Genomic DNA, 27,215 nt, shown 5'->3' with positions numbered 1-27,215 from the left:
AATACTATGGCAGACGCACGAAACTATGGGAGGAACTCCAGAATCTCAAAACTACACGTACGTGTACATGTGCTGCGGCTGCTGATATTGAAAAAGACAAAGAAGATGCTTGAGTTCACAAGTTCCTCTTTGGTCTTGATGATTCACGCTTTATGTCTATTAGGTCACGGATCACAGACGAGGATCCTTTACCTGATCTTAATATAGTCTACTCCAGAGTCCAGAATAATTCGTGAGGAGCAGAACATGATCACAACTCGATCGAAAGAACAACGAACCGATGCTTTAGGTTTCTCTGCTAAAAACGAGACCTCAAAGGATCTGTATTTTTCAGTCAACAACTCTACACCTCCACGCTCTAGGGATCCAGTTCGTACGTGCACACATTGTGGCAGGACGGGGCATGATATTTATGAGTGCTTTCTAGTACATGGGTTTCCGAAATGGTATCTTGAGAGACAAAACAATTCCGTCTCGGGTACTCGTGGTGGACCTGGAGGTCGTTCAAACTCAAACACAGGCCGTGGCGGTCGCGGTCGAGCAAATGCAACTCAAGCATCACCTTCTATCAACGCTGATCAGATTGCTTCTTTGATCACGCTTCTACAAAACCAACAGAGTAACCTCTCATCCGAACGTTTGTCTGGTAAAACTACATTCACTGATGTTATTATTAGGATAAATATACAATAATAGCATTAGTTTGTATGCAATTGTTAATATTTATAATAATGTGATACAAATATTATTTAAACTGATTAATTTGATTTTTCCAATAGCAAAGATAGCAAATGTTTCGTGATATTAATTTGTTTTTTAATTATCTAAAAATTTATTAAAAATATAATTCATAATTAAATTATTTAAAATTAAATCAAAAATTAATTTATAATTAAAAATTCAATTTTATTTGTTGATTAACATTAGTGTACAAATAACTAAAGAATACATTAAACAAAAAACAAATTAAATCATTAAACCAAAACATAATTGGCCAAAACACAATTAACCTAAAGCTAAACTAAGCCTCTGCCAGAAACCCTAATCCTACGCCTCCAGCCTCCAGAGCATCCGCCTTCAGAGTGCTGTCGTCGTATCACATAGTCACCAAAGTTGACTTCTATCGAGTCCTCTGCTACATACATCAGAGTTTCTCTGTCGCCTTGTCTTCCTTGTCTGCTCGATACAATCCTTCAAAGCTTATGTTCTGGCATGTAGTTTTTTTCAAAGACAAAGCAACATCCTTTTTAGAAAATCAGAGATTAATATCCATTCTATAAGCAATACAGTAATCAACAACTCAGTACGAACTCAGGGAAATAAAAATGATGGTAAGAGACAAATTCAATGGTTACCTACAATGACTTGTTGGGACAAAGCACTGAATCCAAAACCAGACTTTCAGATTTCCTTGAGCATCAAGAAATGTAGCACATGAAAAGCGCTGCACAAGCACAATCAGAATTAGAATCTATTATCTAATGAAAAGAAAACAAGAACGAATCTAAGTCGATGCTTTCAAAGCTTGTAGCTTTACAAAAAGATAAGGCAAATGCATTGAACACACAAGTGTTGTTACTCTTTACGCTTTTTAAGACATCAAATTAAAAAGTACTAATCTCTTGTTTTTGTCAGAAAGATCAACACTTTCTTCCTCAAATCCTCACAGATTTCACCAGTAGAATTGGCTTAACTAACATGTCTGATAACAAGCAGAGATCCATCAGAGCTTATACACAATCATCTAAACAGACAGATTGAAATCACCGAACCAAATCCAAAGCTCTTTTCACCAAAAATCAACAAAATGAGAGAATTTTCAGCTAATTATAAACAAAGCATCCAGAAAAACACTCAATAGTTAGAAACATAAGATTTATAATAGATATCATCAGAGATGAACCTTATACAGCCGCACTACTTCTCAATCTCAACAACATCGGCGGTTGAAAGAGACTGATTAGACTGAACCGGAGGGAGCTGGCCGATCGATTGAGTTGTTGGTTTGACTGGAACCGGACATCTCCTTGAGAAGCCTCTGGAAGGCCCACTCTGAGTGGCTTCGAGTCATCCCGTCCACCGTGGTATGTGCTGGTGAAGGTACAGATTCCGGTGAAGAAACTTCCGGGAAAGCGAAGGGAAGGAGCATTTTGGCGGCTGCGATGGAAATCACCTTTTGGCTAGTGCGGCGGAGAGATTTCAGATCTATCTCGAGGCCGACGAGGAAGAGGAAGATGAAGAGAAGGAGCCGAGGTTTGCTAGGGCGTCGAGTTCTTTACCCATCGCCTCTCTCTTTCTCTCTCTCTTTCTCTCTCTCTCTCTCTCTCTCTCTCTCTCTCTCTCTCTCTCTCTCTCTCTCTCTCTCTCTCTCACTAATCTGTTCTCAGAAAACAATTGAAAATAATTGACAAATCTCAAACGTTGATTCAGTATCATCTAACGGTGCAGAAGGTGATCCGCGTCCAACCAATAGAAAACAAAGGTGAAGATAGATAGGAGATTGATTTTGGACCTTTAATTTAAAAATCAATCAATGCCTTAGAACAAACAGTACATATTATCTTTTTTTTTATTCATAATTGTTGTAAAATTATTTAAACTTTAAATAATTTGATATCATGATTTAAAACTTTTAATCTGTATTTTGTATTTAAATTTTAAAATTGTGTCATTGACTAAAATATTAAAAATTTAGATTTAATGTTTTATGATATAGATCAATATGAAATATGTGGTTAGGAGTTTAGGGATTGAAGTTATATTATGAATATACTCATTTATTTAAATTTTATAGTTTGTATTTTATAGTTTAAAATTTGAAACTAAAATATTTTAAAATAATAAAAAGATTAGAATTTTAAGATTTCTAGTTAGAGTTTAGGATATATAATTAATTTAGGATATGATATATATATATGACAATAAACTTTCTAATTAGAGCTTATGGTATGATTATTTTAAAAATAATAAAAATATTAGAATTTTAAAATTTTTAGTTATAGTTTATGGTATATAATTAATTTTTAAAATTAGTTTTCAAGTTTGGAGTTTAGAATAAAGGTTTGAGTAGAGGGTTTGAAAGCTAAAGGTTTGGGGGTACTGATTTAAGATTTGAGGTTAATTTCTAAAAATATTAATTTTTGAGTTTATATTTAAGATTTGAGGTTAATTTCTAAAAATATTAATTTTTGAGTTTATATTTAAGATTTGAAGTTAAATTTGAGATTTGATATTAAAATATTAGAGTTTAAAATATTTGTTAGAGTTTAGGGGTTGTGTTTAAAATTTTGGTTTTAGGGTTTAGGATTTTTGGAGGCAAATAAAATGGAGTGAGAAGAGTGAAACAAGGGTGAGAGGGAAAGTCAAGTATTTTTCCGCTTTAATTTTCCATAGCGTTTGCATTTTCGCAAACGCTATCTAATAATAAGAGGTATGTCAACCATAGCACAATAAAAAAAACGCTATCATATTCTGCTATTAATACTCACATTTCCTGTAGCGAAATATATGTTTACGTGTACTGTGTGCATCCATTGAGGCTTGTGGATCATGAAGATCAGAGGTTACAGAATCTAGACTCTGCATCTTCGCTAACCGGACAGAGGCTTGTGGTTATACCGATAGATGTGATAGCGGCTGCTGGAGCTGGAGGACCATGGATGATGATAGTCCGATCTACTCGATGAGCCATGATGTTGTGGGTTTCAAGAGAGTTTTTAAGTTTTGCGACGAGGATAAAGACAAATATTTTGATATTGAGAGGGGAGAGGAAGTGTAGCTAACTTGGATTATGGAAGAGTATACACTTGTCGAAGAAGAAATGAAGGATAAAGTGTTGTGCGTTATCAAGCTTCAGAGGTAAATAGCATTGATGAATTCATGAGAACGTTGTACATATTCGTGATTCCATTTCTATACAGTGTCACATTTTCTCTCTTTAAATAGCTACATAAGTTATCATGATTCTCTCTGTTTTTTTCTCCCTATGTATTATCGAGAAGAAGAAGAAACATGGAGTCTCGAAGAGAGCCAATCCATCCAGAAACCCATCATCAAAAACTCATCCACAGGAATTCATCCACACAACTTTGGAAGCAAAAGAAACCATTTGAATTTTGAATTAAAAAAAGCTGTTGGAGACTTGTCACATCAGACTCAATTGTTTATATTATTTTTCTGTATAATCTTTCTATATATACTTAGTTGTAGACACAAGAGAATTTTAAGGAAATAATATTCTCCTTCTTTATTCTCTCTCTCTCTCTCTCTCTCTCTCTCTCTCTCTCTCTCTCTCTCTCTCTCTCTCTCTCTCTCTCTCTCTCTCTCTCTCTCTCTCTCTCTCTCTCTCTCTCTCTCTCTCTCTCTCTCTCTCTCTCTCTCTCTCTTGTTCTTGAGCTTGTTCTTCATCTTTCTTACATGGTATCAGAGCTCCCAAGCTCTTGAACACCAAATTACTTCCGCAAATCTACTCTATTCACTTTACTCTTTCACTTGTTCGATTTACTTTCTTCAGAATTGGTATCATTCAAATTACTCTAAGGAGTGAATTACTCTCTCAAATAAGTGGTTCAAATGTAGTACTTAGGGATCGAATCCACAGAGACTCTAGGATTACACAGTAGATTTATAGTCTTCGAAATAAAGCTAGATTAATAGGTTTTAAACAGTAAATGAAATGGTGAGCTAGGCAGTTGCTCAATTGGTTTAATTTGAGATTGTTAACAGTTGGGGAATTAGCTAGATTCAGATATATTCTCAGGTATGATAAGTAAACAACTTAATTTGGGTTGTAGGGGTTTATTGATAATAATTGTTCTCGAACTCAAACTTAGGTAAAATCAATTAGATTATCTAATCTAGATCTCGGAATTCAACTTTCGTATGTTAATCACGAGAAAGTGTAGATCGATGATTCGTAAAAAATAATGATCGATACACCTTTCAAAATATCGATCGACAGAACTGTCATCGCGTCGATCGATGTTTCTTCCAGAAAGCTTTACAGCGCATTTGATTAGTGTTCTCTAACTTACTAGACCAAATCTCGTGTTTATCTAGTCAGTTAGATCATACTAGTTTGGTTTCAGGTATTGAGTCAAGCAATGGCTTGTTCTCAATTAATCCTAAGATCTAAGTTAAGGGGTGATCAATCCTAAACTTAGCTTTAAGAACAATTAGATGAAGAACTATATTTTAAACACCCTAGCAACAGTTTAAGTTAGCAATACATATATCAACCTTATGAGAAACCTAAATCTAACTGTAAGACTACTCGGACATATTCATAAGAAACATGGTTATGATGGTCTGAATAATATTGCAATAGATAAATAAAAACAAAATAGAGTAAAGAAACAAAGGCAGTTCAAAATCTTCCCTCTCTCAAGGTGTACAGATCTCTCTCAAGGTGTACAGATCTCTCTCTCTCCAATCCTAAGCTCTCTCTCTCTAGAATAGTATGAAGCATAGCCGTCAACAATGGCTTAGAAACAGTAAAATAGTAGTCGTGCATGGGTATTCTGGTAATCCGTGGTAACTTCTGGGACTAAATTAGTCATAAATATACTTGGCCTGCGTTCTGGAAACACCGTCGAACGATGGCAAGGCTTCACCATCGATCGATTTTCCTTCATCTCCTCGACAGCTTCTTCTTGCGAGGCAGACTGACCACTCTTCAGTAAAACAAGCATAACTTCTGCTACAGGATGATGATTGACCTCAAAATGGTGGCATTGGAAATCTAACGCAAAGATATATCTTGTGTCAAAATATGGGATCAATCTAACGATGGGAAGGTCTCCTTCCATAGCTAGACATCTGACGCGTATGTGCAGTTATGCACTCAAAAGGCTCCAAAAGACACCAAAATTACCACTTTCCTCCAAATCTCCCCTGAACCTGTAAACACTCTAAATAAACTCTATATAGTAGTAAATATATCTTAAAACACCTATATACCATGGCTAATAATGGGTAAAATCCATGGTATTTCAACCTCATTTCTTAGCATAAATAAAAGTGTAGGCTTTACCTTGGGAGTATCGATCACAAGATGTAAGGATTCTCAAACAAGTATCTGGACCTACAGGTAAAAATTAGTTCTTATCCTCTCTCTACTCACTTCTCTCTCAGTCAAAGTCTGCTTCCATTGTAGGATCATTGACCGAGATTGGACACGCTTCCATGAATCAAGCCTTAATGGTTGCAGCCACCAAGTCCTGTTCACTTATTTTTGATCTATATCCAAGAATTCTTATGAATCAAGCCTTAATGGTTGTAGCCACCAAGTCATGTTCGAATTCTTTTAGAATCCTTATGAATCAAGCCTTAATGGTTGTAGCCACCAAGTCATGTTCGGATTCTTCCTAACTATCACCTTTTATTATATAATTTTTTGTTCTTTTTTTATATATCTATCTATATATCTAGGGTCGAAATAGAGAGATACGGTGATAAATCTACACAAGGCTTTACCTTCCAGACTTGTTTGAAGAATCCGATCCCATGTATACCAAGCCCCAAGTGATATCACTCAAATTACCCTAAGGAGTGATTTTACTCTCTCAAATAAGAGGTTCAATTGTAGTACTTAGGGATCGAATCCACAGAGAGCTAGCACACACAATAGACTATAGAAATCAAGATTAAGCTAGACAAACAGTTTATAAAGCAATAAATGAATGAAAGCAAGGTGAACAAAGTAGTTGTTCGATTGGTTGATTGAGGTTGTAAACAATTAGGAGAAATAGCTATACCTAGGGATTTATCAATCAAGAGATTCAAAACTACAATTCAAGGATGCTAATGGTTTATAGATTCAATTCTAGAACTCGATTTTAATAAGTAAGCAATCCAGCTTTCTCATGCAATTGCTAATCAGATGTCTAAGTCCAGTCTCAGCTGTTGCTTATTGACTTTGAGCGAGCGTCGATCGATGCTATGGCTTGAGCGTCGATCGATGCTTCCTCAGATAAGCATTAACGACGTAATCGATTAAGTTCAACTAGATTCCTACACCAACTCTCGTATGCACCTAGGTATCTAATCCAGCAGAGTTCGGATTCCGTTAATTGATTGCTCTTTCGTGCCTGTCAACTATCCTATGATTCTAGGTTCAAACAATTAGTCACATTGTCGTGCTATTCTAACTATTCCAGATCCTAGTATTACAAATCACCCAGGTGTAGAGATCTATATATAATCTAGCAATCCTAATTTATTATCAGTTTGACATTAAGCTCATGAAATCCCTAAACCTAACAAGATGATTACTCAGACATGGAAGCAAAAACATAAATCATAGTCTGAATGATATAATAGATAAGAAATCAATGATAAAACCAATGAACTTCCAATCAATCTCTGAAGGAGAATTGATATTCTCTCCAAACCTAAGAGAAAACAATAGAATAGGATAATAGAAAGCTTGTTGCCGTCAACAATGACTTAGAAATACATAAATAGGGTTTCCGGTCGTCCATGGGTATTTTGGTAACTTTGTGTGGCTTTTGGGCTTCAATCGGTCTTGAAATATGCTTGGCCCACGTTCTTGCATCACTGTCGATCGACACCAATGCTGTTTCATCGATCGACAGTCCTTCATCTCCTCGACAGCTTCCTCTCGCGAGGCAGACTGACCACTCTTTTGTAAAACGAACATAACTTCTTCTACAGTATGTTGATTGATCTCAGACCTGTGGCATTGGAAAGCTAACTAAGCGCTTTATCTTGTGTCAAAAGATGGGCGCAATCTAACGGTAGGAAGGTGTCCATCCATAGCTAAACATCTGACGTGTCTGTGCAGCTCTGCACTCAAAAAAGCTCCAAAAGACACCAAAATCACCACTTTCCTCCAAATTGTCCCTGAACCTGTAAATACTCTAAATACACTATATATATTAGTAAACATATATTAAAACACTTATAAACTATGGCTAAAAGTGGGTAAAATTCATGGCCTATCAACTCCCCCAGACTTACCATTTTGTTTGTCCTTAAGCAAAACATACAGGCAGTCTCTCTAAAATAGGTTTGAAAACAACAGCGACTCACATGATTTAAAATTTAGAATAATCACCTCTGCAATATTGCAATCCACATCTAAGAAGTCCTAATCACAAAAGCACATTATACCATACCTTAGCTTAGCAACCAAATTCACCTAGCTAACAACTTAGCAAAAGCACATTATGGTGAGAAATAATCATAAGTACATAATTTAAAAAGTAAGAACGATGACTTGCTCAGTGTCAATCAACACAATGAAGTGACAATCGATCGTTGAATCTGAAGTGTTGTCGATCGATATCGAGCTGGTCTCATTGGTCGATGTGCTGAGCAATCGTCTACTCGGATCTGTTTCTCTTATATATATATATATATATCTAACTATAACACAATATTAGTGAACCTCCCCCAGACTTAAACAACACCGTGACCAGTGTTATACAGTCTAAGATTGGTGGGAAAATAGATCATAAGGACAATAATAACAAGGCTTTGCGAGTATACCTGCCATTGTTGTGAGTATCGATCAACATAGTTAAGTGGCGATCAATACTCTTAAAACTCTGTCGATCGACACAGTTAAGTGGCGATCGATCGATGCTAGTGATGCTCTGTCCTTCGATGTTACGCAGCCATCGTTGATCCTCGTGCAAACTCGTCTTCCTCGGATCTTTTCCTTTTACCAACATAAATAAAACACTAAAAGTCAGTAATAGATAACTAATAAAACCAATCCAATTTTTTTTCGATGAACAGTGACTGTTACAGTAGCCCTGCTACAGTATCGCAGTTACAGTAACTCCCGATTTTCTGCTACAGTGTCGGTCGATTTTCTTGCTATAGTGTCGCTCCATTTTCTTGCTACAGTGTCACTCGGTGCTGCTACAATGCCGTTGTTATTGTTCATTTTGTTTTTTGAACTGCATAAAAATAAAAACAAAAATCCGTAATAATCGAACATAAACTGAATGAAATTACCTAATAGTGGGTTGCCTCCCACTCAGCGCTTATTTTTAGTCATTAGCTTGACTTTTGGATATCTGATTTAGTCTGGATGAGGATGTGAACTTGCTCCAGAACAAGTCTCAGTGTCTCTCTTTCTCATCTTGTTGATGCAGTTGATAAAAGCTCTTGCAGAAGCTTCCCCTTTGTCTCTCAGCTCTGGATCACATAGCACTCTTGCCTTGGTAAAGGATTCAGAACCTCCTCTGCAGCGCACTCTATTGAAATTTCTGAGGTTTTGAAAAAATTTCAAGGCCGGTTAAAATTCTTCCCCTTCTCCTTTGCTCAGCTTTTCTATCGAACCACTTCTTCTTTCCCCGAAAACTATGAGCTGGTGGCAGACCTTTTCTGTGGCACAAATACACATGTTTTCTTCTGTACTTAAGCCACATACTTTCTGTGTTTTTCCCACATAAAGGACAGCCCATTTTTCCCTTCACTTTGCAGCCTGCAAGATTCCCATAAGTTGGGAAATCACTGATCGTCCAAAGCAGCATTGCCTTCAGTGTGAAAGTTGATCGAGTAAAAGTGTCGTACTTTAACTCTCCACTGCTCCATAAATGGTTTAGATCTTCAATGATAGGCTCTAAGTAGACATCTATACTATTACCGGGCTGTTGTGGACCAAGAATCAACAATGAAAGCATTATGTTCTCTTTCTTCATGCATAAATCAGGTGGCAAGTTGTAGTTGACTAACAATACCGGCCAGCAACTGTACATAGAATTCTTCTTATTGAATGGATTAAATCCGTCTGTTGAAAATCCAAGCCTCATGTTCCTTTCTTCAGCGGAAAAGGTAGGGTAATTCGCATTCATCTGATCCCATGTGACTGAATCAACAGGGTGTCAAAGTTTCCCATTAGTGCTTTTGTTGCTGAAGTGCCACCTTAAATCCTTAGCCATTTTCTCAGACCGGAACATTCTCTTCAACCTTGGGATTATTGGAAAGTAGTGTAATACTTTCTGTGGGACTCCTTTCTTCTTCTCACCAGTATGGATATTAGTCTTCCATCTCGATGCCTTGCATTTTGAACAGTACTCAAGCTTCTTCAACTTCTTTCTGAATAGGCAGCAGTCATTCACACAAGCATGGATCTTTTCGTAACCCATATCAAATGATTGCAAAAATTTCTTAACCTCGTACAGTGAAGTGTGCAGCACATTCTAACATTTCCGGCAACGTCTCTAGCAGTTCATTGAAGCTCTTGTCAGACCATCCATTCTGAGTCTTCAATCTAAATAATGACACTATTTCAGATAACTTGCTGTGGTTCGCACATGTAGGATACAAAGGTGTTTCAGCTTCAGCTAGCTTTGCCAAAAATTCATCTTCTTTCTTGTCCTCTCCCTCTGCTATCTCAAAGACATCCCCCGTACCAGCTAAAGCTTCATCATAACACTCAGCGGCTTTGTATAACCCAATGATCTCATCATTCCATTGACTTGCCCTGCTTTCATCTGCAACCACTGAGCTCAACTCTCCATGCAGATACCAATCAGTGCGCTTCTTATAAGCCTCCTCCATTCCCCTAGTAACAAGATGAGCAACTACCACACTTCCGCAATGACGATCTATGTTACGACAGTCAATGCAAGGACAGACAATCATATCAATTCCTCCTGAAGCTGCAGCCACTTCCCGTATAAACTAAGTAGCTCCTCTCTCATAAGCAGGATCGACTCTTCGGTGATATGAAACGAAAACAAAAATTCACAAGCTCAGTGACTAAACACATACTTAAACATAACATATATGATAAAATTCATTACCTGCTCAGATGAACCCAGTCTTTGTCCACCATTCTATGTTCTAAAACCTAAATTGAAACCTTTAGTAACATAGAGAACCATTCAAAGTAACAAATAATATAATCAATCAAACCTAAATTAAAACCTTTATTGCATGACTGTAAATCGAAATCGATAAAATCATGAATCAAGTTTAATGTTGTTAAGAATAGAATAAAGGGAATCTAAGCAAAGAATGTGGAGCAGGAACGCAAATCAAACATAAAATAAAACAATGAGGAAATCAAAGCAACAAAACATCTCTTCGATTTGAGATAACAATCGACAGAGATGTCGCAATTTCGACCTTCGATACCTTCACAATCGACAACAATGGATGTGGCGAGCTTAATTTCGGTTCTGGATTAGCGGATTACGGTTTTAGAGATGGAGATTGTGGTCGAATTTTTTTAGGGTTACTAGGGAAAGAGGGGAAAATGAGAAAAAGAAATGTCTTTCGCGAGTGGAGAGAGGGAAAATAATCAGATTAGTCTTTTTTTCATTAACTGTGCCGCGGTAAAGCTAATTTTAGGTTCCCGCTTAGGGAAACTCTACCATAGCGTTTAATTAACCCTATTATATAATAAGCAAATTTTAGACTCATCTACGATAGCAGTTCAATAAAACGTGTTATAGTCATGTGCTATCAATGATGACTTTTTTTGTAGTGTTGCTACAATAGAAGTGAAGACCAGCTAGCTGATATCTTCACCAAAGGAGCAAACACCAAAGTTTGTGAGTCCATCCATTAGATCATGATCATCTTTGCCATGAAGCATCTACTCTTTTTCCTTAGTGTGTTTTTGTCCCATTGGGTTTTTCACACTAAGGTTTTAATGAGGGATGTGTTCATGCCTTCCAAGCTTGACCATACCTTATGCTCAAGCTTGAGGGGGAGTATTGAGAAGAAAAAGAAACATGGAGTCTAGAAGAGCCAACCCATCCACAGAAACCCATCTGCAGAAACCCATTCACAAAAACTCATCTGCAGAAACCCATCCACATGAATTGATCCACACGACTTTGGAAGCAAAAGAAACCATTTGAATTTTGAATTACAAGAGCTGTTGGAGAGTTTGTCACATCAGACTCAATTGTTTAGATTATTTTTCTGTAAAATCTCTTTATATGTACTTAGTTGTTGACACAAGAGAAGTTTAAGGGAATAATATTCTCATTCTTTACTTTCTGGATTAAACTTTTCTCTCTCTATTGTTCTTGAGCTTGCTCTCCACATTTCTTACATGTATTCTAGCTAAAATATAGTTTCTTAACTGATCATAATTCACGAGAGCGCTCGTTCCAGATTCCATTTGTATTCAGTGACTCATTTTCTCTTTAAATAGCTGCGGAAATGACCATGTGTCATGAGCCTGTGTGTGTCTTTCTCTCTCTGTATTCTAACTACGATATAGTGTTTTGTAACACACAAAAAGAAGAGAAATTCTAACTAATTAAAGACCATCGTAAAAATTAGGGGTGGGAAAAAAAACCGAACCGAACCGAGTCAAACCGAACCAACAGAACCGAAACCGATTCAAACCGAACCAAAGTCTATTTCAAACCATTCAGTTGAACATTTTTCCAAACCGAGAAACCGATGTGTTTTTGTAATTATTTAAATTAAAAATATTAGTAATAACAATATATTAAAATTCTAATACCAAACCACGTATTTTCCATTTTTCATTCATTAACATATATTCTTCTAGCCTAATATGTAATCATCAAAATATTTGATTTAAAAAAATTGAAAACTCTGTATTTTTATATTCTTATCTATACTATACTTAAAGGAGAATAAGATCACCATTTAGCCTGTCCACGTAGGCACGAAAAATCAGCCAATAAAAAGACTCAAATATGCCATGTCAGCTCAGCATAAATCAAAATTATAAATTCTGGGCTAGCTTAAATCAAGATTAATAAATTATGGGTTTTTCATATGGGCTCATGATATATTTCGGAAAAGGCCCAGTTTTGAACTCCTAAATATCCGTTTCTTACACCTTTCATAGAACGGAGGGGTCGCTCAATCGATTTGGTTCACACAGTTCGTCTTCTCCGTTTATCCCTGCAAATCTCCATAACCACAACCCCTCTTGACCAATCAATTTATGTCCTAACCAATCAAAATAAGAAAAGCTCCCATATTATTTAGTTTATATTTGTCAAAAAACACAAAATAATTTTAGGTGAGAACACTACTTTAGGACCTTTGACGTTCTCGATTCTCTTGATCTCAATTTCATTGACTGTTTCGCAAAGTTATCAAACATCTTCAATTAATCTCTTCAAATTCTTTCAACCATTTATGTGTCCCTTAATTCAGTTCTTCTGTTCTTTGAGCTCCTTCAAATTCTTTCAAGAATTTCCTTTTCCCTCAAATCAGCTCCTCTATTCTATGAACAACTACGTCTCAGAGATTTCAAAAAGAAGTTTCATATACGACAACAAAGACAAGCGACACCAACAGAGGAGAATTAGATTGGGAAGGAACACATAAGCAAAAAGAATAAGATACTGGAGAAGAACATGGTTATCGTCCTCACATATTATTAAGGTAAATATCATATCATGAACCATATTAGTAAATAAATCACATGGCAGTGGCGAAGGATCTCAGACGGCACGGTTTTGTCTGCAGCAGATGAGATCTGATGGAAGAGTGAGATGGTCGGAGGTGGTGATGATGGCAGCTTTCGTTTATCAATTGAAGAAGAAGGTATATATGCACACACACAATAATTTCGAGAGCCGAGATGTAGAGGATAATCATGACGTGACTGAAGCAGCTTATGAACTTACTTGATTTATATGTGATGTGCTCAGGTGATACTTGGTGAGGAAGTTGCAGCGTCTAAGCTCACAATTTTTGGACATTTTTAAACATGTCTATCAGGCAGTACAAGCAGGAGCAGGACAAAGTCTAATTAACAAAACTATTATATGAAAGATTTTGCAGTCATATACCTTTTATAGGCACCAACAAGATTCATGGAGTCATTCTCATCCTCAAAAGGATTATAGAAAGTGTTCCTGAAGTTTACTCACTGTCAAAGGTGATGATTTGATATTGTAAACATACGTATTTAATGTGTTAAGAAAAACATATGTATTTATCATTTTGTAGCTCTTTTCTTCTTTCTCAATACTGGATGTTGTTTTTAGTATTATATCTCATGTCTACTCTGAATTTTGTGATGCAGGAAATTTACGTACTCCTTATGCAGGATGTAACTGCTTATAAGATTTCTACAGGCTCTCAACTCGGCTTCTACTATATTTGGATTTCTTCCTTTATTCAGTAAGAAACAAGTTTGAATTCTTGGTCAGTAGATTTTTTTTTTTGTTTTACCAAAGAAGCAAACAAGTATGGATGCTTACAAGATGCTCATTTGTGTTGTTGCAGTTACTTCTCCATCTTGAGTCTGATGATTCTGCTCAGGTAGCCCATGTAAGAAGAAGAAGAAACAAACATATATGTGATAATAAGTTATTAAGGAAAATTTGGAATAAAAATTTAGCCAATAGATTTGGTTAGTAGACCTCTTTAAAATTTGTTGACCGGTCTTCGTTTTGCACGCAACTTTTGGGATTGATTTTCACTCCAAGACAATGTGCCTTGAGGATATGACTCTTTGTCTCCAACTATGGTATATCATCTTCCTTTTTTGTTCCTTGTACAAGTATTTTAGAGTAGTGAACTCATAGATGAGGGTCCTCCATTGTTTCTTTGATTCCAAATTGTTTGTATGTTCCAGAATTGAATCTTAGTTTCTGATTGCATTTCTCTTTTATGGAATCCCAGTCAATCTGTTACCATTTCAGAACGTTTTGAGCTGCTTTAGGATCACTGCTGATTCTCCACATGTAAGTATTATCTTCTCTTCCCCTTGCTAAAGTTTTGAGATTCCAGTTGCTCACTCATGTCTAGCTGCTACCTAATATTTACTTTCCGTTTAAATCTAAACCTAAAACCTAAAGCAAATTTTATTAAAAACAAAAATTCTTCTCCATAGCGTCACATGGATATGATTCATGGCAGACTTTTTAATAATGATATAAGAGACATTACTAATAATGTTGGTTTTGTTTTAGTTAACTTTCATTTATTTTAATTTTTATATATTTTTTGTGACTTTTTTAAAGGTTTTTGTTTCAGTTTTATATGTAATTTAGTTCACATAGTTTATGTTTACATAAGTTATGTTTTAAAACATAATTTTTTGAATAACTAAGAAGAACCTAATTAAACTGATCCAAAAAACAAACCGAACAAAACCGAATACATACCGAATCGAATATAAACCAAACCGAACACAAACCGAACCGAACACAAACCGAACCGAACCAAACCAAACTAACTATAGTTTATTTCAGTTGAAAAAATACTAGAACCGAACCAACCAAACCGAACCGAACCCGAACCAAACCGAACCGAGAAAATAACCGAAGTGCCCACCGCTAGTAAAAACATTTGATCCATGCCGGAGATCACACCACTGTTACGACCCGCCGTAAATGCCTATAAAAAAAAAAAGAGAAATGGGCCAAGAAAAAAGGATCCAATTTCGTCCATAGCAAACTACACTCTCTAGATACTCACATTCTATTGTTGTCAAAAATCTTGTGTATTCGTTACCAAGTCATCACTAAAACATCTATTTTGATCATAGTTTAGTCTTTCTATTTTTATTATACTATGTTGAATAATTTTCCCAAACGTAATTCCTATTTTTAAGTGAATTTTAAGATTGATCTATTGTTTCAAGTCTAGAATATGCTTCGGAAGAATTTAACTGACCATCTCATTAGCGGGAATCTGCTTCGGAAGAACTCTCCAATAATTTGACGACCACCGCTCGATTCATCACCAATAATAAGAGATGAGATGTTGTTTTGTTATTTGATTGATTAGGCAATTTTTTTCTTTCTTAATTTAAATTTCTGAAAAGTTAATCATCCCCCCAGCGCATGTGTATTTTGGGGGAAAAGGAAAAAAGGCAATTTAACACTCATAAATGTTAGTTACTTGTTACCTTTAAATTAAGTGTCTTGGGCTGAGTTTATAACTCAGAAAGTGTCATAAGCCCAACAACTCAGAAAAAATTCACTGCAAGAACTTTTGTGATGCACGTAGGGGTGGGCGTTCGGGTACCCGTTCGGGTTTGGATCGAGTATTTCGAATTTTCGAGTATTTCGGTATAGAGGTGTAGAACCCGTTCGGGTATTTCTGTACTTCGGGTTCGAGTATTTTTAGTTTGGATTCGGTTATTTCGAATCGGGTTCGGATATTTAGATCTTGAAAAAAATATATTAAATATTAAAATTTTCATTTCTCAAATTTCTTGTATTTAAAAATATAACTTTCACTTAACTAATTTTTTATTTTTAATAGATTGAATGGTTAATTGATTTGGACATAACATTTTGAAACAAAAAAGACTTTAATTTGGTTATTGTTTTTAAATTTTGGACGTAACGTTTTTGTTAATTGTTGAAATAAAAAGTTTGACATGCATTTTAAGTGAGTAGCAAATCGTTTTCTCCGTAATTATATGTATATCATATGAACTTAAAGTATGTGTAGTATTAATATAAATATTTTATATAAAATGAGAGATGTAAACCATAAATCCCCTATATATTAATTGAGGATCTTTTAAAAAGTTATAACCTGAATTTTTTAGAAATTAAAAAAAGATTCATCCTATGTGGCACTTGTGTATGCCTTCTAAATCCTATTTCAAAGAATTCTAGAACACCTTATATAAACTATAGTCTAAAAATAATACTCTCTAGCAGAATAATATTTCGTAGGCTATAGCTGGTCGCATATATCAAATCTTTATTTTTTGTAGGCTTTCCTTAAAAAAAACTACAGAATTACCTAATATGATTAAAATATATATATATATAGCAATTAATAATTTTAAACAATAAAGACTTGATAACAATCTGTATACTTTTTATCATTTTTATTTATTTTTTTATTATTAAAATAAATTACATAATTACATTAATCATATAATAAAAATCTAGATTTTTTTGTATATGTTGTATTTTGAATTTTTTAAAACGAGTATAAATTAATAAAAGTGTTAAAAGTCTCACATAAACTTTTATGATCAAGGTTTAAATTTTTTTTCTATATTAAGATACAATGATTATAAGACCATATGGAGAAATAACTTTATTTTAATAGGTTTTTATGTTAATATATATATATATATACATATATATATATATATTTTATATCATTTAAATTAAACTATACATCGTATGAAAATGTATACTTATATTTTGATATTTTCATTGAACATATATTGAAAAGTTAATATTTTAATTTTGAAATCTTCATTGTATTTTAAATGATTATAAATTATTGAAATTATCCCACATTAAAAAAAAAATTCGTTGGTGTAAACTTTTGTTACACAAATATGCAAATAATCATAAAATCAGAAACTTCATTTAATAAATATCCATATTAAAAGTGTACTATATATATGTTAATATCATTTAAATTTAATTATATATCATATACGATAGATAAGGAGAAAAAGACAAAAATAGCACTAAATCAAGTTTTTGTTCCCAAACTAGCACTCAAGTTCAAAAATCACAAAAAATAGCACTTAATGTTTTATCAAAAGTCACAAACTTAGGGTTTAGAGTTAAAGGGTGGGGTTTAGGATTTAGGGTTTAGGGTTTAGAGTTTAGGGTTTAGGGTTTAGAGTTTAGGGTTTAGGGTTTAGGGTTTACGGTTTAGGGTTTAGAGTTTAGGGTTTAGGGTTTAAGGTTTAGGGTTTAGGGTTTAGGGTTTAGGGTTTAGGGTTTAGGGTTTAGAGTTTAGTGTTTAGGGTTTAGAGTTGAGAAATGAGGTTTTTGGGATAAGATTTCAAATTTTGAAAAATAAAAAAATTAAAATTTTCAAAGGATAAACTTAGAAAGATGCTATTTTGGTCATTTTAGTTTTTGTGTGCTATTTTTGTGATATAAACTTAGAAAGGTGCTATTTTGGAGATTTGCCCATAGATAAGATTGATTGTTTTGATTTCTTTACCCTAAAATTATTGCGAATAAACAAGAGTGTTAGTTTGATTTATATGCACACACCAGTTTATTACATAATAGTAACTGATTGCTTAGTTATTTAATATATATATTTATTATTTTATTATTTCATAATATGCAGAAAAACATATTATCTTCTATATGCAGAAGATCTCCGTGAAGAAAGGCATTATGAACGTCCATCTGATGGATTTCATGTTCATTCTTTGCAGCAACATCAAGAAACACTCGAACAGTTGTCATCTTGGCCACTGTGAGAAAGTTTTCGTGTAATCCAAACCTTCTTTTTGATTATTCCCCAGAACCACCAGACGAGACTTATGACTTTCAATTATTCCATCGGCATGGAACTTGATTGTATGAACCCACTTGGTGCCTAACGCCTTTTTGCCTGATGGTAACTCTTGGAGATCCCAAGTATGTTGTCGTTCTAGCGTGTCAACTTCTGATTTCATTGAGTCGCGCCAAACTTTATGTTTCATTTCTTCTTTGAACGACTTTGGTTCAATGTTAGTCGCCAAAGCGATGAGATAGCTGCAGTGCTTAGTTGAAATCTGATCATAGGATAAGTAATCTGATAATGGAAATAACGAACCTGAGGATGGCTGAGGAGTGGATGACAGGAGAGAAGGAGAGAGAGGCGGGATTGTAACCGAGCTGACCACAAAATCTCGATAACGAGAGGAAGGAGTCTTTGTTCTGTGACCACGACCTAGATGTTCTTGAGATGGTTCTAATTCTGTATGATCTGTTTCTGTATGCTCTGTTTCTGTATGCTCTATTAGCTCTGTTTGCTCTGTTTCTGTTGCAACAAGAGGTACCGAACCAGTAGCTTCCTCGAGATATGACTGTTCCATAATATCTTCATTATCAGAAGAATATATGACAATTGGAGATATAGCCGCAGGAGATTGCTATGAATTTTCAGCGTATGGGAATTTATCTTCTTGGAACGTTACATCTCTCGAAATAAACACGACCTCTTGCTCCAAATCGAATAGCTTCCATCCTTTTGTGCCAGAAGGATATCCTAGCAGGATGCATTTACGGCTGCGAGATGCAAATTTATCTCCTTTAGTATTTTTATTGTGAGCATATGCCAAGCATCCTAGAACCCGAAGATGAGAAACCGTTGGTGGCTGACCATTGAGGATTTCAAACGGAGTCCTATTTTGAAGAAGTGGAGAAGGCGATGAGCTGCTGTCAACACACACTCTCCCCAAAATTCAATAGGCAGATTGGCTTGGAATCTTAGAGCTCTTGAGATGTTGAGAATATGGCGATATTTTCTTTCAGCGCGGCCATTCTGTTGTGGTGTATAGACGCATGAAGTCTCATGGATGATGCAGTGGTCTTTAAAGTATTGTGCGAGACACATAAATTCCGATCCATTATCACTCCTCGGTACCTTGATCTTCTTAGAGTATTGTCTCTCGATCAGGGCCATGAATTCTTGAATTTGTCGAGCTACCATTGTTTTATCTGGTAAGAGGTATAACCAAACTGCTCGGGAATGGTCATCAAGAATAGTCAGGAAATAACGGGAGCCACAAAATGTTGTAGTTCTATATGGTCCCCATAGATCACAGTGAATTAAATCAAAAATCTCTTTTGCATTATGAAAACTATCTGAAAAACTTTGACGAGTTTGTTTAGTTCGGAAACATATATCACAAGACTTGATAACATGTTCATCGTGTATCACTGATGAACTATCTAAAGAGGAGAATATTCCCGTAATGCGAGAAGACGGATGTCCCAAACGTTGATGCCACAGAATTGAATTCTCTCGAATGGTAGACTGAAGCGATGTCACAGACTCAATCCCTCGGAAACGGTACAATCCCTCTCCCTCTCTTTCACCCGCTCCAATCAGCATCCTCGAGGTACGGTCCTGTAATATCATAAGCTTATCAGTAACTTGACCAACTAAGAAATTATCAGTAACTAGTTGGCCGAAAGATATAAGGTTTATATGAAATCCCGCAACGTAATACACATTGCGAATGTGTAAAGTAGTTGTGAGCTTGATGTTTCCTTGCTTAGAGGCCATTGCCTCAGAGCCTGCGGGTAGTAAAACTGTGATGGGTGTGATATCTCGTGTGTCTTCCATTATTTCTAAACAACCCGTCATATGATGAGTTGCCCCGGTATCCAAGATCCACACACATTTGTCTTTCTTACCCTTTAGATGCTAATTAGTTGTCGTGTCTTTGTTGATAAGCTTCTGAATAATTCTCCATTGTTCGTCAGTGATACCCGTGAGACCTAACCGATCGGCCTCTGTAACAACAACATTAGCTTGAACGTTTGATGAACCAGCTTTAGTTACAGTAGCCATGTTAGCTCGTGGTTGAACATTCTTTGTTTGATCGCTAGGTTTGTTGCGATTTTGAGTTCTGTTGCGTGGACGGTCCTCCCACCATTCAGGATAACCGATAATGGTAAAGCACCCTGAGGCTTCATGACCTGTTCGTCCACATGCGGTACATTGGCGAGAAGGATCTATGTTTCCTGGTCGCGATGATGTGTTTGGTTTTGAAGGATTATTTGAAGATTGAGATGAAGGTAGAGCTTGAGTTGAGAAGCCCATGACCGGTGTGTCAGGAGTTACGGACGAGCGAACAATCTCGTTTTCTGAGACTGTCTGATAAACACTATCAAGATCTGGTGGTGGAGAGATTGCGCAGATTTGAGATCGTATCACCCCGTGAGTTGCATTGTCAAGTCCTGATAGGAAGTCATGAACTCGCAAGGTTTTTGTCTCTTGTTCTCTTGCTGAATTTAGATCACATTCACACTTTCCACAGCTGCATCGTTTGGAGTTCATACAGTCGGCGATACCGTCCCATATTTTGGTTAATCTCCCGAAGTAATCATCGATCGAAGAACCGTTTTGTTTGCAGTTCGCCAGAGAAATTCTTAGCTGCTATAGACGTGCGCCACTTTTGAGAGAATAATGTTTCCTAATCATCTTCCACAAGTCCTTTGCGTTTTTCCGAGTTGAAATAGATGATCGAACTTTTGGTTCGATCGTTTGTTTTATCCATCCTGCAATAAGATGATTGTTTGCTATCCAATCTTCAAAGTAGAATAAATCGGCTGCCGGTTTTAGTAGACTGCCGGCGAGGAATCCATATTTCTTTCGTGAGCTTATGGCCATAGGAAAGTTGATTGCCCATTCATCATAGTTTAACCCATTGAGAAGTGGTTGAGATATAACAGCTCCAGGGTTATCATTAGATGATAGGTCGTACGGTGAGATGGTTTTATACTTCAACTCGCCGGTCGTAGTTATCGACATTGTTTATGCCGTGAATGAAATCTTCTTTTTCAAATCGAGAAATAAGAAGCCGAGAATAAGGTGGTGTTCTTGCGATTTTGCAAAGATCAACACAAAGAATAAGAATTTTGGATATTTTAGTTTTGTTCTTGCTCTGATACCATGTTAGATTCGGGTTTTATTATGGGCTTCCAACTTAAAACCAATTGGCAATTAGTGGATTGGTCCTAACCCTTTATATATTACTTAATGTCCTTTAGAATTCCCGATGTGGGATATATATCCCTAATCCTCTTCTCGAGATGATGGTTGTTATCGGCCAGAAATCTCGGAATTTTAGGATATTTATACTCGGTCGAGCGAGTTTAACACAACCTTTATACCCGGTTGGAAGGGTTAATCACGACCTTTTATACCCAGTCGGAAGGGTTAATTTTAATTTTGATTTTTAATTAGGAGTTTAGGGTATTTAGGATATGGGCTTTGATACCATGTTAGATTACAATATGCAGAAAAACATAAAATAAATAATAAATATAAAATATGTATTCTGCAAAAGGTGCATATCTTAACCTAAATATGTATCTCTTTAATTATTTTAAATCATAAGCATTTTCTAAATTTCAGGTCAAAACAAACAAACGAAATGAGAATTAAATTCAAAATTAATATTTATATCGAAAAATAACCAAAACGAAAAAAAAGAAAAATATTGAAGATAGATAGGATTGGCACGTGAACGTAAACTTCTCATAACCATAATTAATTTTTAAATTACTAAATCATGATATAAAACCGAGCTGACATAGTTTCATTGTAATCAAATAGACCCGAGATTTTTCGACCTAAATGTTAGGTTCTTATGCGGTAAGTGATATTTTTGACCCAAAATTTTATTAAAAATAGGATCAGCTCATCAGTAACAAATTATGTACTTAACAAAAAGTTTAAAAAAATTGTTTAAAGACCAAAATATTAATTCAATCAAAAATATAAATTTATTTTTCCGTTTAATATTTTTTAAATAATTTTTATATAAATTTATCCTGCGCAAGGCGAAGGTCTTATCCTAGTATAAGGTTAATTATACATATGATTGGTTATCTTCGGATATCCAATCGGGTTCGGATATTACCCGTTCGGGTTCAGATATCCAATCTTTCCTAATTCAATATCCGTTCGGATATTTTGCTATTTCGATTCGGATCACGGTTCGGGTTTTTCGGATCGGGTTCGGGTGCGGCTTCCGATATCAGGTAAACTGCCCACCCGGCCACCCCTAGATGCATGCATTTACGTGAAACTGACATGAAGAATAATGCACAGCCGAACAAGTGAAACACGATCCAAGTTTCATTTTATTTCAAACGTAAGATAAATATATAGTTACTTAAAGAAAAGAAATACACATAGTTGCACCATGAACCGATATTATAGAACGTTCCTGCTTATTTTATAGTGATTTTAATATATATTTTTGCATGTTGTAAACTTATTAGTTGCATCTGAAATTGGGTAGTGACGTCACACCTGGGCAGACCTTGAGGAACTGACTAGCTGATGCAGTGATGATGCTTGCATTTACTACGCCAGGAACTCTGGTTCTAGCGTGTTCGCAGGAACATGAAGCCGCAACAGGACCACCAAGCTTAGTTAAGAGAGTGCAACATTGAGCCTTATCTTGTGGGTTGAGGATATTAGCCGGATCTTGTGGGTTGATGACATTGGTAAATACGTTGAGGCAAACCTGGACATCGACCAAGTCAACAGGACACTGAGGTTGGTTTGCCGGGGTGGTAAAACCCAAGACGAGGTTGAAGGTGAGACAGAGAGCCATGATTGTTGTCATGTTCTTTGAAGCCATATTTATTGTCAAAATGGTAAATAAGTTTCTGATAATTGTAGTTGGAGAGATAGAAGCGTGTTACTTATTTGTATTTGATATTTTTAGTGCTTAGAAGATTTGATTGTGGAAAAAAACGTTGCCATTGACTTGCAGTTGGATGAATAGATAAGACTTCAAAATTGCAATTCGATGGCACACTACCCGAAGTAATAAATATTGATATTATTTAATGATTTCTATTAAAAATGTTATAAATATTGAATCACATACTTTAATCCAATTGTCACCAAAACGGGTAATTTTATTAATTTATCATGCTATATTGTTTTAGTCGAACCATAACAACTCCATTTTGAAACCGACTTCAATATGCTTACGTCACCATATAACCGATGCAAGTTCTGAATCTAAATGACGTGAAAATCCTTCTTTTTTCAGTGATAACTTTCTTTTTTGTTTGGACTTTCTGAAACTTCATTGAAAGATAAATAGGCCTAAAAACATAGTGTAGCAACACTTATCTTGCAAGTCTATATGCTATTACATTATCTTTCTTGAGATCTATTCAAAACTAACACTCCTATATCGCTAAGTATTCATGTTAAGTTTCACGGGTTTACAACTAAAAATTAATTAACAATAAGTAGTGAATTGGCTCATGCCTTTTATATATTAGTGTAGGTCTCTTTTTAAATACCAGAATTCATTAAAATAGTTGTGAACTACCAAAAGTCATTAGCTACAAATATAGTGAGATATAGCGACGGAACACATAAATCTATTTTTGTAGCTAAATATGTTGCTAACTATAGAAATCTATAACCTATGTTACATAGAATCGGAAGCGGGTAGGCGAAAGCGGAATCGTGTGAAAGCGCAAAAGCTAGATTTTATAAAAAGTTAAGAAGCGGGTACATGTTGGAAGCATATATCGATATAAACATATATATAAACATATATATAAACATATATCTATATATATAAGAAAATTTTAAATAATATTTATGACTAAAAATTATATGATTTAAATTTAAAATAAAGCATTTATTATTTAAAAATGATTTCATATTAAACTGTGAAAATATACATAAATTAAGTTTAATAAAAATTATTATATTAATTATTTTTAATATTTCATAACTAAATGACTCAACATATTTGAATATACATTTCTCATAAAAACCTCAATACATAAAGATAATTTGTAGTATTAATTTTAATATTTTTATATTTTATTCTCTAGATTTATGTAAAAAAAATGATTTCATATTTTAATGGTTCATGAGTTATTACATTGTGTTTTTTTAAACAGAAGTGTGATTCCAAAACGGGATCGTGAACTTCCAACATATATTTTAAATAGAATATTTTAGAAGCGGTTTGGAAGCGAGATTCCGTAAGTTTCACGAGATTTCGATTCCGGTTCCAAAACGGGAAGCAAACGTCCGATGAAGCTTCCGTGCAACCTAGTCTATAATTATATAGTTAGAGACAGATTTTATCGTTGGTCTTAACTAAATAGCTATGTATTAGCTAGAAATAAGTTGTTATAAAAAAATTGTTGCTATAATTGTTTTCTAACTAACAACTAGGTAAAAATGTTTCTATAGCTAAATGGAAACAATGTCTCTATTCTCACCAGTCCTTCGCTTTAATAACATGTATAAATCATCGAGATAATAAAAATTATACAATTTCATAAAACATATATGTATGTAATATATACAATTTGTGTTATAAATAGTTTTGTAAATTCACATACAGTAGAACCTCTATAATTTAATACTCAATAAATTAATCTTTATAAATTAATAAATTCCGCCGGTCCGAACTTGGACCAATTCAAAATTAGACACAAATCGATAAAATAATAAAATAATAATTTTTTAAAATATTTTATGTAAAGACATGGTTTCATTAAAATTATAAATTAATAATTTATATGTATACATATTTTATATAAGTAAAATATATAGTTATATTGTTTGTTTTAGAATTTTTAACGTTAAAACCCCTCAACTAAGTTTGTTTTGGGTAAAAACCCCCAAACTAAGTATTTAACAAAAACAAAAACCCAAACTAACTTTATTTAATGAATTAAAACCTAGCAGGTCATAATTACCATTACGACTGGTAAATCTTTAGTTTAGGGGTTTCTACATTAAGTAAACATAATTAAAGGGTTTTACCATTAAAAAATCTAAAAAATCTAAAAAATCTAAAAAATTCAAAATTTATAATATTATCTAAAAATTAGTAACTTAAATTTTCAAAATTAGCATTTTTTAAATTTTGTTTTGTAAATATATGAGTTTGATGTGTTTTTGACATCTACATTATATAAGTATAAATTAAAAATATAAAAAATTAGAAAATATAATAAAAATTATCTAGAGATTTACCTGTAATAAAATTACTAAAAGATTAAAAATGTAAAAAACAAGAAAATAAAGCAAAAATTATATGTTATCTAATAAAAATGTAATAATAAATCTTTAGATAATTTTTATTATATTTTCTGGATTTTTACATTTTTAATTTATACATATATAATGTTGATGCTAAAAACATATCAAACTCATATATTTACAAAAAAAAATTAAAAATGCTAATTTTGAAAATTTAATTTACTAATTTTTAGATAATATTATAAAATTTTGATTTTTTTATTTTTAATGGTAAAACCTCTCAATTATGTTTTCTTAATGTAGAAACCCCTAAACTAACAAAGTAACGGTAGTAATGGTAATTATGACTTGATATGGTTTAGTTTGAGGGTTTTTACCCAAAACAAATTTAGTTGAGGGGTTTTAACGTCAAAAATCCTTTGTTTTATATTCACAGTGGAATTATCTTCATATTTTCTTAATACTTAATATATTTTTGATGAGATTTATTAATATTATATCTAAAATCAAATTTAACTTCTATGCAATATATATTATATACACCAAATAATATAATAAAATTTATATAAATGTCAAATTTCAAAAATAATAATTAATGTCTATACACGAAAATCAAATATATTTTTTTATCTTATAATAAATATATCTTAAAGTAATACATTTAAATAAAGAAACTTTTGTAAATTAATATTTCTATAAATTAAAATTATTTTAAAATCCCAACATTATTAGTTTATAGAGGTTCTACTGTATATTAAAAATATCAATTTAATGAAGTTGAAATTGCCAGAAATGACTCAAAACTTGATTTTGAATACAAAAGTGTACCCCAAATTCAATCAAATGCAAAAATAACCCAAAAGATTAGTGAAATTACAACAACGTCCTTATGACTAAACAAAAAACTTGTATTGAGTTTTACCATTTTAACCCTCCGGGTGAGAAGACTTCTTTGTAAGTCTTCTCGTTCAGTAGATCTCAAAAATAATTTAAATTTTTTATAAAAAATATTTTGATGGGAAAAAAATTGAAATCATGTAATAATAAACATTTCTAAATGCTGTAAATTTAGTTTTACTAAAATTGAATTGTTTGCAACATAGATGAGTGAAAAAAGATTAACTCATGATACTTAAAAAGTGTTTAAATCAAATTATTAGATAGTCACTAAACACATACATGTCAAAAAGTTAAAAAAAATAAAATAAGATAAGATTTCAAAATCTAACCCTAAATATACCAACAATGTTATAATATATGTTACCAAACCCTAAACAATCGACTATCATGAGTTAATCTTCTCAAGAAATCTTCGCATTAATATTAAATGTTTCACTATTATTTTTCAATTGCAAAAGTAACATACACAGACTTCTTTCGACAGCGATAAGACTTCGGGAAAGCATTCAGAAGACTTCTATAGAAGTTTTTCCCGAGAAGACTTCCCGATAAGTCTTTTTATAAAAACTCGAATTTCTGACAAACTTTGGTCAATTGCAAAACTAACCTATTTATCCGAGAAGACTTCTCGAGAAGTGTTCTCTAGGATTTTCGTTTTTTGCTTCTTAATAAAGGAAAGCTAGGGAAGTCTTCTTGACGTAGATCACATTTAGCGAAGTCTTCCCGAAGTCTGCTGAAAGTCTTTGCGAACAGAGATGAGAAAAAAAAAGTGATTTCATACTTTGAGCCTGTGAGATTACTTGTTTTGCTTCTCCAAGCACCCAGAACTTCACTACAAAAGCTACCAAGTCGTTAATGACCACGGATCATGAGCTTCAATGTCTCAATGATCTTTACAA

The 27,215-nt window shown here is 34.0% G+C and overlaps 1 long non-coding RNA gene across 2 annotated transcripts; it reads right to left on the bottom strand.

Moving 5' to 3' along the window:
* Positions 1-869: 869 nt before the first annotated feature.
* Positions 870-4,254, bottom strand: LOC125585390. Of its 2 annotated transcripts, none has more exons than XR_007322315.1 (3): positions 1,904-4,254; positions 1,356-1,444; positions 870-1,207 (listed from the first exon to the last, which is right to left on the bottom strand). It is a non-coding gene; the product is annotated as an uncharacterized LOC125585390 (long non-coding RNA). The 2 variants fall into 2 exon arrangements; XR_007322316.1 differs by having other exon boundaries at positions 1,360-1,444.
* Positions 4,255-27,215: the final 22,961 nt, after the last annotated feature.

Source organism: Brassica napus, chromosome C4 (assembly GCF_020379485.1).
Source record: "Brassica napus cultivar Da-Ae chromosome C4, Da-Ae, whole genome shotgun sequence".
NCBI lineage: Eukaryota > Viridiplantae > Streptophyta > Magnoliopsida > Brassicales > Brassicaceae > Brassica > Brassica napus.
This window is presented reverse-complemented; position numbering and strand designations above follow the sequence as displayed.